At 38.1% G+C, this 17,419-nt stretch overlaps 1 protein-coding gene across 1 annotated transcript in view; it reads right to left on the bottom strand.

The window, feature by feature from the left end:
* Positions 1–17,419, bottom strand: part of LOC121415681 (sodium/potassium/calcium exchanger 3-like) — a 48,616-nt gene that overhangs the window by 15,306 nt on the left and 15,891 nt on the right. The gene's annotated exons all lie outside the window — the stretch shown is intronic.

Below are 17,419 nucleotides of genomic sequence, written 5' to 3'. Positions count from 1 at the left end.
ACAATATTAAGTTTGTTTACCACTATTTTCTTTCTTTTTTCTTGATTTTTTTACCTTTTGCTTTTTAGCGACCTCCTAAAAATAGCGCCTGGAGTACGAGCTCCTGTGCCCACCATGCCCCTTACCTGGGACTTCATGATTTACGACGTTTGGGAGCTCGGAGAAAAAAAATCCCAAGGGAAAACCACGACTGTCCGACTGGGCATACGTGAACGTTACCGGATTCCATCTTCCGATTTACATGACAATATTAAGACGAGATACCTATATGGCTCTGTGAAAAAGACGAGCTAAATTGTCCTTCATGCAAAGGGTATATTTCCCTTCTGCATGTAAAGAGGGTTTCGTAAGTTTGTTTTTAATATCCGTATTCTGTTTGTTTGTAATATCCGTATTACTGTTATGTCATGGGCTTTTGACAAAAGATTTTATGCGTTATAGAACGCGTCTGCGAAATGATTGCGAAAACGCCCTATTGATGTATGTATTCCCGTCTTGAATGGGGTTGTCCCATTTAAGCCATATGGTCTACTTTACAAGGGAGCCCTGTCAAAATATACATACATGATAAACATGACATATAGACAAATACAGAAATATAAACAGTGAATGAAAATATCTAAAGACAACGGTTTTCATAGAAAAAAAATCAAAAATGAAACAAGTATGAAAAAAATATAAAAAATAAATACAAAGATACATCATTACAAGTAACGAAAAAAAAAACAAAAACGATAAGACAGTGGTCTTTATGGTTACAACTTACATAGAAAATTTGTTAAATGTGTGTGGTTTTGTCTAAGGCGTCTTTTGAAGATTTGTAGGGAAGGGGATGTTGGGATATGAAGTGGTAGGGAGTTGAAAAGTTTGGTTGCAATATGAAAAAGGGAACGTTTCTTGTTATCTTTTTTTCTGGTTGCGGGGGGTGTAATAAAAATTGCTTTGAATAGGAGAAAATTCCAACAAGCGCAACACTGAAAAAGTCATTAAAATCGGATGTAAAATAAGAAAGTTATGACATCTTAAAGTTTTGCTTAGTTTCACAGAGCAGTATGTACATCCTGGTCGGTATGCAAATAAAGGGACTGATCATCATCCACATCACTCACATCATCCACTCACTATATCTTTTGTATTTTATTACATGAATACAAAATATTCTAATTCACTCCCCATTGTTCGGTGAAACAAAGTTTTATTCCTCCCCGAACATGTGGTGTTTCCATTGTTTTAACATTTTATGGTTCGGCTATGATGGTCCCTAGTGTCAAATTTGTAAAAATTGAAATAGTATATAATTCAAACGATAAAAAACAAAAGAAATAGTGAGTGATGGACATCATTGACTCCTTCGATTGCATGTCACTTCGTTGTGCATATAACTCTAAAATAAGCGAAACCTGAAAATGCCATAACTTTCAAATTTTGCATCCGATTTTGATAAATTTTTCAGTGTTATGCTTGTTTGATTTTCCTCTCTTTATTCAAATCAACATTTTTCTCGGGTCGACTTGAACTTTAACTTTTCATTGAGGATATTAGCTTTATTTCTATAACTTTTAAATCTGCTAAAATAGATGGAATCTCTGGTCTTGTTAAACCTTTTCAGTTAAAGTCTATTTATCTTGCAATTTCAATGTACTGAGTGTTAATCCAAGGATTAGGTCGAATAACGAACGAAAGGTTTTCCATTTGAAGTAAACATCATTTTGGGATTCTAACAATTCATCCCAATCAATGGCACCTAAGTCACTGAGAAAAGCATTTTCGTCTATAAGGCACAAAAACATCTAAAACGAGAGATTTTGGGCGTGAACGTATATAGGCCTACTGGCAGAAACCTTTGTTAATGGTTGGTTAATAAACCAACGAGTGGTCACTGAGCCCTATCGATCGACCATTGTAGTGTACCAAAGGAATCAGAGGCGAGTATAAAGTCGATTAGGGTACTAATTGGTGTCACTCGGGTTGGTTGTTGGATTAGTTGATTTAGTCCAACCAAGCTCCCTAATTCATTTAGCCTTTTGGATAAAGAATTTGTTGTTAACATGTTACAATTGAGATCACCAAGTAATAAAATTCGATCAGGAAAGGCAGTGACTTTATCAAGATTACTTTTAAGTGGATCGAAAAAAAAGCAACTGAGGCACTGAGCTGTCTGTAGATTGTACCAACGAAAGTGCTGGTCTCGTTTCTAGGCTTAATTTCAAGCCATAAAAGTTCAAGTTCGCCATATTTTAGGTCATTTCCCCGGGGGGGCCACTTCCATTCACGAGTGGATACCATGCGCGACCAAGGGGTCTCGAAAAGCACCCTAAACACGTAATTTCCATATTCTGAAAATGAACCCCTTAACAAGTATTGGCGTGTGAAACCCTACCCTTAACAAGTATTGGAAACAAAAACGATACTCTTGGCAAATATTCCCTGAAATGGACCCCTAAACAAGTACAGGAATGTTTTATTGTTACGGTTCCTTCGGTCGTCGGCTTTACCTTATTTGGTTTAGTACGAGCCCACTTCTACACCTCGCGCAAATCGGACTCTAAACACGAAGTGTTTGGGCAAAAATGACATCCTTTATAAAACATTTTAATTTTGTTTTATCATCCCCGCAAATTCGACCCTAAACACGTAATTTTCCTAGCGAAATAGATACCCTTTTTTCCTTATTTTTGTGTTTTTGATACCCTTATCACGTTACGTACGTAACGTGCCCCATCGTGAAAAAGACATCCTTTTTACGTGTTTTTTTGGTCGCGCATGGTATCCACTCGTCAATGTAAGTGGCCCCCCCCCCCCGGGGTCATTTCTTCCTGTATATGATATATTGCTACGTATATAGCAACAAAGACCTCGATCATTTCTGTCTAGATTATATCCATTTATTTCAATTAAATCATTAGAAATATGTTCATGTTCATGTGACTAGGTTTCTGATAGCCCTATTAAGTCATAAGTGTTGTCTTTTTAAAATAATTCAGATGTGAAACTTTCATCCCCTTTCCTTTTGGAAAACTCAATTAATCTCTTTCTAATTGTATCCCCCGAACAGAGTTCGGAGGATTTTACGGATTTGGCCTCGTCGCACCGCCGCAGAGATTTCCTTGTGAGCGCTCTATCAGCTGCATTTCTTCTCCGATCATCTTCAAGTTTGGCATGAAGGTCGAGTATGATATAGCAAAGCCGCCTATCAATATTGACGTGGGCTGAGACATCGTTGCCATGATAACAAGCAAGGCCGCCTATTGATTTAGATGTGGGGGAGACATCGTTGCCATGGTAACAAAAGTTTTTTTGAAATAGCAGAGATGTCCTTGTGAGCACTCTACCAGCTGCATTACTTTTCTGATCATTTTCAAATGTGACATGAAGGTCATCATGGTAAAGCAAAGCCGCCTATTAATTTTAGTGTGGGCGGAGACATCGTTGTCTTGGTAACGAATTTTTGTGGAAATAGCAGAGATGTCCTTGTGAGCGCTCTACCAGCTGCAATTCTTCCCCGATCATCCTAAAATGTAGCATGAAGGTCCATTATGGTTACCGCCTATTGATTTTGGTGTGGGGAGACATCGTTGCTATGGTAATTAGATTTTTTTTGGTGAAATAGCAGAGATGTCCTTCTGAGCGCTCTACTAGCTGCATTTCTTCTTCGATCATCTTCAAAATTGTCATGAAGGTCCATTATGGTGAAGCAAAGTCGCCTTAATGATTTTGGAGTGGGTGGAGCCAAGGTTACCATTTTTTGTGGACAATTTGGTAAACCCTGTAACTTCTGCTTTTTCCAGTTTGTCATAACAGTTGGCACACAGAAGCAATATTAGCAGCTTAAGCTAAGATGCATATCATTTTTGGTGGGGGTCTTAGGGTTAGGTTTACAAAATATATCCAGATTACTCTATAATTGTATTCCCCAACAGGTGATACTATACTTTAGGTTCTGCAGAGTCACGCTGCTGCGTCAAATTTTTTGTCATCAATCAAAATATGGGCAGGGTCATTGTCGCCATGATAATTGTATATTATTTGTCAAATTTCTGTGTGAGCTCTATAATCTTAATGGCGGATGACGCGGTGGGTTCGGGGATACATGCATGCGCGATCCGCCTAGCATCTCTAGTTATGATACAGATTTTTAATCATTATCAACAGATCAAGGTATTTAAGGGTTATACTTTCGATTGTTGGCAGTTAATAATGCTCTTTTGTGTATTTGTCTGACCTTTACATCTATTAAATAAACAGTCCTCATAGCAGTAAATCGTAAACTTATCAATCAATCAATCAACCAATCAATCAAATCAAGTGAATAAATATCGATTAATTAATCCAACAATTATTCATTCCATCAATCAGATGACGATGAAGATAATCGTTTACAGCCCGATAGACCGCGGGTCCGTTAGACCGCGGGTCCGATAGACCGCGGGTCCGATAGACCGCGGGCCCGATAGACCGCGGGTCCGATAGTCCGCGGTGTGTGTAAAATTATGATCAGGACAATATAGTGAAATCCATGTCATCAAGAGGTCAAAAGGTCATTGATACGAGTCCATGGGGTTATATAACGATGACCCACAGGACAATCGCCCCCTGACATCTACTTCAAGGAAAGTATCTCCATATTTTTTTCGTCGGGGACTGTTACCCCCCCCCCCCCCGGAAATATGCCGTCTAGACGCCATACGGAGCCTCTAAAATGCCATCGACTTGACATGGCGAGATACTTTATCTTGCCATGTCGAATAAATAAGCTTATTATTGGCGAGATTCGTTATCCAGCCAAGTCAGTCCACTTATAAAAAGTTATATGTCAACATGGCGAGATATTGTATCTTGCCAAGTCGACTTAAATATGTTACATGTCAACATGGCGATATATTGGGATTTTTGCCGGGACTTGTACACTTCATATCTCGCTATGTGGACATATCGACTTGACAAGGTAGAATATATCGCTATGTCGAAATAATAAGCTTATCAATAACTTAGGCGGCGGAAGCGGGGGGGGGGGGGGGGGGGGCTTTCCCCCTAAATTTGAGGTGGGAGGACGGTCCCCCCTAAATTTTTAGTTGAGAACCTTTTTTTTGGTAGTCAATTTCTTTTCTACGTCCCCCCCCCGCTAAATTGAGGTAGACCACCCTAAAATATTTTGTCCCCCCGTAATTTTGGTTGATAACCTTTTTTTTCCTTGTCAAAATATTTTGGTGGTCCCTCCTAAAATTTTGGTTGATTTGCTTGTCAATTTTTTACCTGTGTCCATCCCAAAATTTCAGGTGGATCCCCCTAAATGTTTTGCCTTCGGCCGCCAATGATTAATTAAGACATGGTCCATGTCGTCACGTTTAATTTATCTGGAGTAATTGTCTGGAGAGTAAATTTCCGGGGGGGGTAACAGTACCCGGCGGTAAAAAAATATGGGGATAATACTTTCCTTGAAGTAGGTGTCAGGGGGTGATTGCCCTAATTGGGTTATTGTTATAGAACCCAGGCGCGGATCCAGGATTTCAAGGGGGGGGGGGGAGGGGAGCAAATTTGACCTGATGTTTGGCGCCCATGTGTACTTTTCGAAAAATGGCGCCCACTCCCTCCCGGCCAGGCTAACTTAAATTATCTTATAATCACATAAAAAAATAAAGACCACTTTTTAATGTGTTCTTGAAAAAAATCCATGAATACATAAATACCAAAAGATAGGGGGGACACAGGGGCGATTCCAGCCTTCGCCAATAGAGGGGGGGGCGCGGTGGGGCGGAAATTTGTTTCAGCCATATTTTCCCCGATCGGCAGCTCGAAGATAATTTTTGTTTGTTTCTTTGAAGGGGTGGTCCTCATTAGTCACTTCTTGGCTTTATTCTTATAAATTAATACATAATATCATAATCCTCATTTATATGATGCGAGCGCGAAGCGCGAGCTAATTTTTGGGGAAATTTTATGTATTTTTTCCTAAAATTTGAACTGATTCTGGGCAATGTTTTTTATCCTGAAAAGACATGTATGCAACTTAATAATTACTACGAACGCAAAGCGCGAGGGGAAATGAACTGATGAAAAAGATACCTGTTAAAGTAGCATTTAACAATCAAATAATGCGAGCGCGAAGCGCGAGCTGAATCTTTTTGAAATTTTCACCCAAAGAAAGGAAATTCTAAGCACTTTTTTTAACTCAAGCAGAATAGGTATATGAGTAAACAATTAAAGCAAGCGCGACCGGAAAATTACTAGATTTATTCCTATAATATTTACTGAACGAGACACTCTATTCATGATTTGTAAATCCTAAAAAATATGAGTATTAATAATGAGAGCGCAAAGTGCGAGCCCAAAAAAATTATACGTTTTAAACTGGTACCTGTTAAGGACTGCTTGCACTTAGCCATGAAGGCGTCACATATTTCAACAATCAAAAAATGTGAGCGCGAAGCGCGAGCTGAACATTTTTGAACTTTTTAAAACAAAGAATGGAAAATTTCAATCAGTTTTTTTAATCGTGAACAGGATAGCTATGTAATTTAACGATTGATGCGAGCGGGAATCGCGAGCAGAAAAAAATAAATCGAGATTTAGACCTAAAAGTTGGCCACTCTGTTCATGTTCTGTAAATCATCAAAAGGATGAGTAATATTGGGTCTTCCTACATTAATAATGCGAGCACAAAGCTCGAGCAGAAAATTTTTGATATTGTGATCTGAAACTGGATGATTTAAATTAGAGAACAAATTGGGTATCTCAATAAACATGCGCGAGCGTGTTTCATATTTAGACCTAGAATCTAGGCATTCTAAATACAACTTTAATCATGAAAATCATGAATCTTTGATAGTCCGATCTGAAAAAAAGAGTCAATTTCAGCTTTATATTTCTAGCACTTTGTAGAAAAATTGTAAGGTGGATATGGATCGCACTTAAAAAGAGCTGATATTATTAATACTTTGAGTTTTGACATAAGACCGGGACATCCTTACGACATGCCATCATATGAAAATGATGACTATCTTCCTATTCGTCTTGCTAAGCGCGAGATGAAACAAAGGGACAATTTAATTATTAAATTGATATCATATTTACTAATGGATAATGAGGGCGCGAAATCTGATGATATCAAGGCATAAAAACTGGACATTTCACTTTTGTGATTATGAATAGGATGCATCAGTTTATATATGTTTAACCATTAATGCGAGTGCAAGTCGCGAACTATAATTTTTGATAAACTGTCATGAAAAGGGGATTTTAAGTAGTTTGTTGTATAAACAATATTGAAACATTTATATAACTCGCCAATCAAAATGCGAGCGTGCAGCGCTCTAGCTGATGCGCCTTAACAATCAGACCAGGGGCCGTTTCATAAAGCTGTTCGTAAGATAAGAGCGACTTTAAGAACGACTGGTAAACCATTCTTACGCGCTAAACCATCACCAATTCAATACCACTTACCGCAAGAAGTGATAACCAGTCGTTCTTAAAGTCGCTCTTAACTTACGAGCAGCTTTATGAAACACCCACCAGAAAAGTGATATTTTGAAAACTTTAGGGAATACACGAAAATATAGGTATCTGACAAATCAAAATTTGCGAGCGCGTAGCGCAAGCAGCAAATGTTAGCATTCAAACCATAAAATTGACATTTTTACAGAGCACTTTTTAAAACCAATTTGTAAATTACACAAAATAACGAAAGTTCGATTTCCGAGATAAAATATGTGTTGTATATTGACTTCCAAACTTGATATTCGAACTCCATATTGAACAAGATATGTAAATCACCAAATAGGCGATGTGAGCGCGAAGCGCGAGCGAAAGTTTTATATAGTTGCACGAAAGATTCTTTTTATTTTCCAAGTCTTCCCCTCATCTTATTTTATGCCTTCGTCGTCCTTCTCTTCCTTTTCTCCTCTCTTTTTCCTCCTTTTTCCTTCTTTCTTTCTTTCCTTTTTTTTCTTTTGTTGCTCCGCCAAGAGGGGGGGGGGGGGGGGGGAGCTCGGCCCCCTGGATCCGCCTAAGGGGACAAGGGGCGGGAAAATATGACAAGCAAAAAAAAAGTTATCATCGCCAAAGTAAGGTCATCTCGTCCCAAAATAATGTTTTATTTCGATTTAAAATGATGTATTTCTATGATTATCAAAGACCAAAATAGTAGGGGGACATTTGATATTGTGTCCCCCTACTATTTTGAGTAGGTGGGACACGTCCCCCCTGTCCCCCTGGGATTTCCGCCCATGATGTAATATCAATGGGAGCGCGAAGCACGAGTGATTTTGGGGGGTTTCAATTTGGTTTAACTTCTTACCAGAGTAGGCCCTACTATATTGTGAACGGGAGCTGTAGTTTCTGTACTGTTGTTTTAGTATACCCTTCAATATTATTAATGATAACCTCTAGGAAATATGCAATCTCGACTAATTATCTTCATCAGTGGCGTATTTATTCAGCATGGGTGCAGGGGGGGGGGGGGCCGAGGGCACCAAGATAAAAAAGAATAAATGAAATGGGGGGGGGGGGTAGACGTTAAAGAAAATCTGAGATTTTATTCTTGAAAAACACATTGAGGTATCTCACAAGGCCTAAATAAATAATGAGAACGCGAAGCGCGATCTGATTTTTAAAAAGAATTTTCCTGTATTTTATCCTGAAAGCCTAAGTCAGGGGCGGACCCAGCTTCCGCCAGTAGGAGGAGGGGCCATTTTTTCACCCATATTTTCTCCGATCAGCCGCTCAAAGTTGATTTGTCCAAGTGCCGTAATGAGCCAACAATTTCGAGGGGGCTCGATATGGCGTATCGCATAAAATTGATAAGAAGTTGGCAGTGAGCGAAGCGATCAAGCAAATATGTTGACACTTTTATTACAAAAATACAAGGTTGTGATAAATATTTGGAAAATAATAGTATATTTCATCCTAATCCCTATCCTTTTCTCTCTATTTTTTCTTAGCCTAATTTATTCTCTCTTTTTTTGTTGGGGTGGGGGGCAAACGCCCATGTCCTAACAGTCATTTCCTAGATTTACTTTATAAGCAACATAAATGTGTTATAATCTCATAAGCCATATGCAAGCTAAAAATTAAATTGCAATGTTTGTGAACCTGAACAGGACGCGTATGTAACTAGATAATTACCACGAGCGCGAAGCGCGAGCAGAAATGTTAAATATTATGGACTGGTCGAAAAGTTAGTCATTAAGACGATACATATTTCAACGATTAAACTTAATTTCTTTTACATTCCAACCTCAAAAGATGAGATTTCAAATCCCCCAATGGGACATTCGACATTCATTTCCATCTCTCTTTTTGATATTATTCTCTTCCTATTTTTTCTTCTTCTTTTCCTGTCTTTTCTTTTTTTTCTTTCCCCTCTTCCTCTTTCCCCCATTACTTATCCCTCTTCCTTTTTCTTTCCTTTCCCCCATTACTTATCCCTCTTCCTTTTTCTTTCCTTTCCCTTTTTTCTCTTTCATTTTTTTTCTTCTCTTCCCCCCTTCCACTCTTTCTCTCTCTTTTATTCTCTTCTTTTCCTCTCTTCCTCTATCTCTCTTTTTTCTTATCTTTCTTCCCATCTTCTCCATTTAAATATTCTTCTCTTCCTTCCTCTTATGTTTTCTCTTCTTTCCCCTGTTCTTCTCCCTTTTTCTTTGTCTTTCCGTTCCCCCGCTTATACTCTCTTTTTTATTATCTTCTTTTCCCATCTTCCTCTCTCTTTTTATTCTCTCCTTTTCCCCTCCCCCTCTTTTTTGAGCGGGGGTTGGGGGGTTGGGTGAGGCAGTTCCCCCTCGCCCCCCATGGATCCGCACCTGATAGAACCCCATGGTCTCGTATCATTTGACCTTTGGACCTCTCGATGACATTTGATATATCTGATCATAATTTTACACGCACTGCGGACTATCGGACCCGCGGTCTATCGGACCCGCGGTCTAACGGACCCGCGGTCTATCGGACCAGCGGACTATCGGACCCGCGGTCTATCGGACCCGCGGTCTATCGGGATGTCCCCAGATAATCATATCTATTTTTCAACAGCGCTTATACCTCGGTCACAGTTGGTCTACGGCGATTCGAAAACAGCCGGTTTTTTTTTTTACCAGCTACATACCGGTGGTTTGATTGAAAATTAATAAAACAGCTGTTTTCGACTCGCCGTACGGCCGCCGTAGAGTTATGTGACAGAGGTATTATTTGTAGTTCAGTAGTTGACACGCTGATGTCACAAAGGCGCGTCGAACAAGGGCACACAGCCAGCGCATTGAAATTTTGCAGTTTTAGCCAGTTCATTCGCTATATGTGCGTCATTGTGCGTTAAGCGTTCGTCAAGCGCGTTAGACCAACGTTATCTGTTCGACGCCATCTGCTTGTGCGTCGAGATTTTTGGCATGCTCAAAAATAGTGCGCAGAGCTCGACACATTACATGCGCACAGCGCACTAGACCAAACGCCAGACAGACGACATGTACGTTTGCTATTCGTAACAATTTCGGCAGCGAACTAGCGCACATAAAACGCGCACATAACGTGTTTTTAACGCTCTCTTAGCAAACATGCAGCGGGTTGGACGAGTGCTGAACGGGTCTCTAGCGCACCCAACGTTCTCCTTGCGTGTTCCTAGCGGTAACGTGGCCTGTGTCTATCGTGTTTGTCTCGGGTATAATTATAAGCGCGCAAAGCATCCCCTTCCACATCACTTTCATCCAGCCGTCAATAGATGTTGACCCCAAAAATGGGGTTCAATATAAATACTAAAATTACCGTTTGGTGGACAAAGTGATCCTTTTTGTATTTTTACTTTAAAGGTTTAATAATATATACCATATACCCTATCCGATATAAATTGATATTTTTTGTCCAATAAAGGAATGTGACGGCCACATTTCAGGACGGTGGTCATTTTCCCGAAAAATCACACTTTTGGGAACACCTTAGTGGAGCTTTCACACACTGGAAAGAGATTACCTCTCCATTAAGTGTCAGTGAATCCATGCATACAGAGTCACATTATGATTGTCATAATGTGACAGCAAACATATATGCAGCGAGTTGGACGGGTGCTGAACGGATTCTCTAGCGCACCCAACGTTCTCCTTGTGTGTTCCTAGCGGTAACCAAATTTCACAGTCACGAGACTGTGTATGTTGTTTGCGGACTATACGCTGAGCGCACAGTGCATGCACTGGCCGTTCGTCGAACACGCTTGAAACACGTAGTGCAATCGTTGGGAGTTTTAATAAATGCGATCTATGTACGGTCTGTATACGCGCAGCACGTCAGCAACGCGTGATGCATTCGTTGCAAGCTCGTGAATATTCTTTTCCAAATCCTGACAGGAGTTGGGCGCACAACGAAACAGCGATACTTTTTTTCTTCACGTTTGACCAATCAACTTATTAACGCGCAGGCCGTGCGACGGGCCGGCGACGGGCTTTCTCTGACATGGCGTTTAACCTTTCCTTTGAGCAAGGTTAAACCTGTCACGCTGCTGATGTTAAAAAAAAAGATCCGTCTCGAAAGACGCCGAGATGGACTGTCTGCAAATGCCATATCTGCAGGCCTTAATACTTCCCACTATGATAGTAAAATATCTGCGTTGGTAGACAGGAACCCATTATTGTGGTAGAACCCGGGGGGGGGGGGGGGTAGAACATTCTTCTACGACTGATTGCACTGAGTACAATGTATAATCAATCGTGAAAATCAGGTGGACGATCAATCGCTAACCTTTGTGTTACGGGACCCAGGTCTCTGTTTTTCTTGTTTGTAGATTAATACCAGCTAATCCCTGAAATAAGATATTAAGTGAGAGGATCCGTTTAAACGAGAGTGCTTCAAGTACACAACCACGTTCATTAGAATTAGCATCTGCTTTCGTGCTGGTATACATTGATTGTGCTTTCAATTAAATCTCCAAGATGTAAATTAATATTACGTTATAGCAATGATGGTAACAATCATGCAAAAATATATGTAAACAAATGCTTTTATTATGAAGATTGTGGTGATTAAGCACTATAATTGACTTAGGGCCTTTTCGCACGTGAATCTTGAATCATCATTGAACGCAGGCGTTCGTGATTCTTATCATGTTCTATCGCTCTTTTACAAGGTAAAAAAATCGTAATTTGAATGATGATTCCAGTGAAAAATAAGGCTAGTGACGATTATTAAGCACGTGTGAAACCAAACTAGAACATGATTAAAATCACGAACGCTAATCAAAACCACGATTACAATAGCAATCATTACAATGATGACTTAAGATCCACGTGTGAAAAGGCCCCTAGTTTCACACGTGTTAAAACTTCATTAGCCTTATTTTTCACTGGAATCATAACTCAAATTACGTTTTTTTACCGTGTGAAAGCATGGGCGGAAATCCCAGGGGGATGTGCCCCCCTACTCAAATCAGTAGGGGGTGGCACAATATAAAATGTCCCCCCTACTATTTGTGGTCTACATTGGTAAGAAATACATCATTCAAAATCGAAAGAAAAACATGTATTTTATAGGACGAGATGACCTTACTTTTGGGATGATAACCTTTTTCTTTTTTTTTTTGCTTGTCAAATTTATTTTCGTCAAAATGACCTTGAATTTGGGGATGATTACCCTTCTTGTTTTTTGCTTGTCAAATTTTCCAGCCCCTTACCCCCTACTTTTTGGGAGAGATTTCCGCCCCCGTGTGAAAGGGCGGTATGATTGAACTACTATTGGAAAAGTAAGGTATTTTATGTAAACACCTCCATACAATCATGACAATAATGCTATCGAAACGCGAGAAAAAAATACTATGGGAACATTAATTTCTTCTGTTTTTTTTTAAAGATCCCCAAAATGTTTTAAAGTGGTTGTTTAAGGTAACATTTAGGGAATCCTTTAAAGGTTCCAAATATACGGGAAAAGCCTAGAACACATTTTTCTAAGAATGTACAAGTCAGTCTCATCATTGGGACTAAAATCCGCTCTTGTTGTAGCATAATAGATAAAGATGGTCCATGATTTTCAAATTCTGGACCGTATCATTCTCTGTTAAAATAGGTACAGTAGTTGTTTAAACAATTCAATGTGTTTGAAGTCTTAAAGTTTAATTTTTGATATATAATTCTCAACAAATTAAGCATGGCTGTTCAAATTGTTAAACAACTACTCTACGATTCTCCTACACTCTAAAAACAAATCAGTCAAAAATGACTGATTAATAGGGTCAGCTGAGAGCAACTGTTATTCTAGTCATATTAGACTATTTTCTAGTCATATTTTACTAGAACAGAGTTATTTCTGACTAGAATATATGTCAAAAATGTGAATATCAGTGATTGCCATATCAGTTGCTCCCAGCTGACTACTGGTCTAGTCAATTTGACTGATTTGTTTTAAGAGTGTAGTTTTATGGTGTATTTACTGTGTATACGACATGATCTGTAAAGCGCATATCGTCCCGCTGCATGAAATGCTCTTGTAGTCCAGGATAGAAGAGGCATAACCTTGTTTTTTTTATATATACAATATTTTTTTATGGTTTCTTGTCAATTCGAGGGTGCTGATTACGAATCTGAATGATGCCACTCGTATAACCTTGAGCATTTTCCGCAAATTGGCAAAATCCAATATGGCCGCCAAAATATGCAAATTACCCATGAAACTCATAAAATTCTCCGCACATTGGCTGTGAAATGCATGAGATGTATGGCAGGAGTGAAATAAAATCTTGAAAAATAATGTTTTACCAAAAATTTATTTTCCTGATATTCAAAATGGCCGCCATAGGCCATTGTATACACTATCATGTACAATACGAATAGGTAAAACTAATTTTCACAAAAATGAGCACTAAACTGCTAAAATCGCGATATATGAACGAAGTAATATATGCAAATCATCATTACTAATGAGATATATTATTTATTATGTCAAATATGGGAACATTGCTGTATTTCGATATCAAAAATAGGCGCCACTAGCCCAAACAGTATTGAGTACAATGGCAATGGGGGCCAAAAAAATCACAAGAGTGATCACTAAAATGCTTATTATGAAGATTAAACAGGTGGAATACTGACTATAAACCTAATTATTAACGAAATATATTATTAATATGCCATGTATGTGGTGAATGTTGTGTTTTTGATATTCAAAATGGCTGACAAAGGCCCTAAAGTATTATGAACAATGAGAAATGGGAGAAAAGAAATCACAAGAGTGAGCGCTAAAATGCATATACATGTATATGTGATAAATTAATTGAATACTGTCTAAAAACGCATTTTCTAACGAAATATATCATTCAGGTTTCAAGTTTGTGTTAAATACTGTATTTCGACTTTCAAAATGGCCGCCATCGACATTAACTGTATTATGTATAATGCAAAGTGGGAAACCAATATTCACAGGAGTGAGCACCATAAATGCACGTAATAGTGATCTATGAGTAAAATATTGTCTGAAAGCATAATTTCTATTAAGATATATCATTTATTCTGCCATTTAGGTGATAAATACGGTTATTTTAAAGTCAAAATGGCCGCTACAGTCCCTTACGGTATTATGCACAATATGAATGGGAACAAATCATTTCAAAAGAATTTGGCTTTGCTTGGTCAAATGGTGATGTATGAGTGGAATGTTGTCTGAAAACATGATTTATAACAAAATATATCATATCTTATGTAATTAAGGTGATAAATACTGTATTTCAACATTCAAAATGACTGCTTATGCTCTTTTTGTGAACATTATTTGTCTCCATCCAAATTGTATATTATACGATAAGTGCCTATGGTGGCCATTTTCGATTTAAAAATGCAGCATTTATCACCTTAATTATACAACATTATGATATATCTCGTTAGAAACCATGGTTTTAGACAATAATTCACCCTTACATCACAATTCACAATTATATGCAATATTTCGAGTCAAGAAAAGCCAAATTCTATCAAAATCATACGTCCCATGTTACAATGTACACAATACTTTTAGGACCTATGGCAGCCATTTTGGATTTCAAAGTACAGCATTTATTACCTCCACCATGCCCACGACCAATATGTGATGTATTTAGTTAGAAATAATGTTTAAGACAATATCTTTACTCGTACATCACAGTTATCATGGTTATATGCATTTTATGATTCTCACTCTTGTGAAAATTAGTTTCCCCGTTCGCATGTTACATAATTTAGTTAGGGCTTGTAGATGTTATTTTGAATGTCAAAATACAGTATTTATCACCTATATGGAAGAAGAAATGCTATGATTAAAAAAAAATCAAATAACATTTTACTCATACAACAGGGTTATATGGATGTCATAGTCAAGCAAATCCAAATTCTTACAAAATTATATGTCCCTATTCATATTGTAGATAATACTGTTAGGGCCTATAGGGGCCATTTTGAATTTCATAACACAGTATTCATCTCATGCATGACAAAACAAAATCGTCTTGCTATAAAACATGTTGTCAGACATTATTTTACTTATAGATCACAATTACATGCATCTCATGTTTCTTACTCGTGTGAAAATAAGTTTCTCAATTCGCATTGTACATGATGAATATGGGGGCTATGGCGGCCATTTTGAATTTCAAAATACAGCATTTATCACATAAATGACATATTTATAATTATGCTTTTAGTCAGTATTCCACTCGTTTATCTTAATAATATGCATTTTAATGCTCAATCTTGTCATTTTTTGGCCCCGGCCATTGCCATTGTACCTAATACTCTTTTTAGACAGGCTAAAATTTCCTTAACCCCGTACTATTGGTGGGGCTAAATGGCAATTTAGCCCCACCTATAGTACGGGGTTAAGCTTAGCCCACTTTCGTTTTACACAGCGTTTTTGCAAAGTGGGCTAACCCCACCTATAGTACGGGATTATTTGGCCCTGCAAAAAAGCAGGGTTATCCCACCAATTGCGGTGCTAAGAGCAATAGTACGGGGTTAAGATCGCATGTGTAAAACGAAAGTGGGTTAAGCTTAAATAGTACGGGGTTAAGGAAATTGCGAGTGAAGCACTTGTACTACGAATGATCGACAAAAACCACTATTGTCCGGGGTTAGCGAGTTTCGTGTGTAAAAAGCAAGCATTCCTTATCCGGGGTTAGCAATAACAATTTGGCATGTGTGAAAAGGAAAAAAAAAATAGTACGGGGTTAAGGATAGTACGGGGTTAGCGATAGTCCGGGGTTAAGAAAATCCTGTGTAAAAAGGGCAAAATACTCTTTGCTCCAGTGGCGGCTATTTTTGACATCAAAATGTAGCAATGTTCCCATATTTGACATAATAAATAATATATCTCATTAGTCATGGTGATTTGCATATATTACTTCGTTCATATATCGCGATTTTTGCAGTTTAGTGCTCATTTTTGTGAAAATTTGTTTTACCTATTCGTATTGTGCATGATAGTGTATACGATGGCCTATGGCGGCCATTTTGAATATCAGGAAAATAATTTTTTGGTAAAAAATTATTTTCTAAGATTGTATTTCACTCCTGCCATACAATTTCATGCATTTCACAGCCAATGTGCGGACAATTTTATGAGTTTCATGGGTAATTTGCATATTTTGGCGGCCATATTGGATTTTGCCAATTTGCGGAAAATGCTCAAGGTTATACGAGTGGCATCATTCAGATTCGTAATCAGCACCCTCGAATTGACAAGAAACCATAAAAAAATATTGTATATATAAAAAACAAGGTTTGGTCAATTTTCTATGGAGCCTATCCTGGACTATTGACTTACATTATCATTTGCAGTTATACGTATTCTACAATATTTTTTTTCTCAAAAATCAGGTCGGTTACTGATTTTTAAGTGCACTTGAAATGAGCTTTAGAAGAAGCAACAGCGTATGAAGCTTATAATAATATTCTAAGAGACAACTTGTTACGGGCCTACACATACATGGCGTTATTTCATTTCGAATATTTAGTGTCAGAAGTTGCTTAAAGAAACATGGGCGGAAATCCCATCAGGGGGGACAGGGGGACGTGTCCCCCCTACTCAAAACAGTAGGGGGGACACAATATCAAATGTCCCCCCTACTATTTTGGGCATTTGGTGATGCTAAGAAATATATAACTCAAAATGGGAATAAACGTGCGTTTTGGGACGAGATGACCTTTTTTTCCTTTTTTATTTCTTTTTCTTTTTTTTGCTTGTCAAATTTATTTTCGTCGAAATGATCTTAAATTTTAGGTAATAGCCTTTTTTTTGCTTGTCAAATTTTCCAGACCCTTGTCCCCCTACCTTTTGGGAGAGATTTCCGCCCCTGTAAAGAAAGAATGGCCAATAACTTCAATCAACTTTGATAATCATGAATAAATATCCTAATTGATTCGACTACTATTGAATCTATATTCTTACTAAACACGCTGTTGGTTTTTTTATACAACACTGTTTTACTACATGA

Source organism: Lytechinus variegatus, chromosome 5 (genome assembly GCF_018143015.1).
Source record: "Lytechinus variegatus isolate NC3 chromosome 5, Lvar_3.0, whole genome shotgun sequence".
Classification (NCBI taxonomy): domain Eukaryota; kingdom Metazoa; phylum Echinodermata; class Echinoidea; order Temnopleuroida; family Toxopneustidae; genus Lytechinus; species Lytechinus variegatus.
Note: the sequence above shows the minus strand (reverse complement) of the source record. Positions and strands in the feature narration are given on the sequence as shown.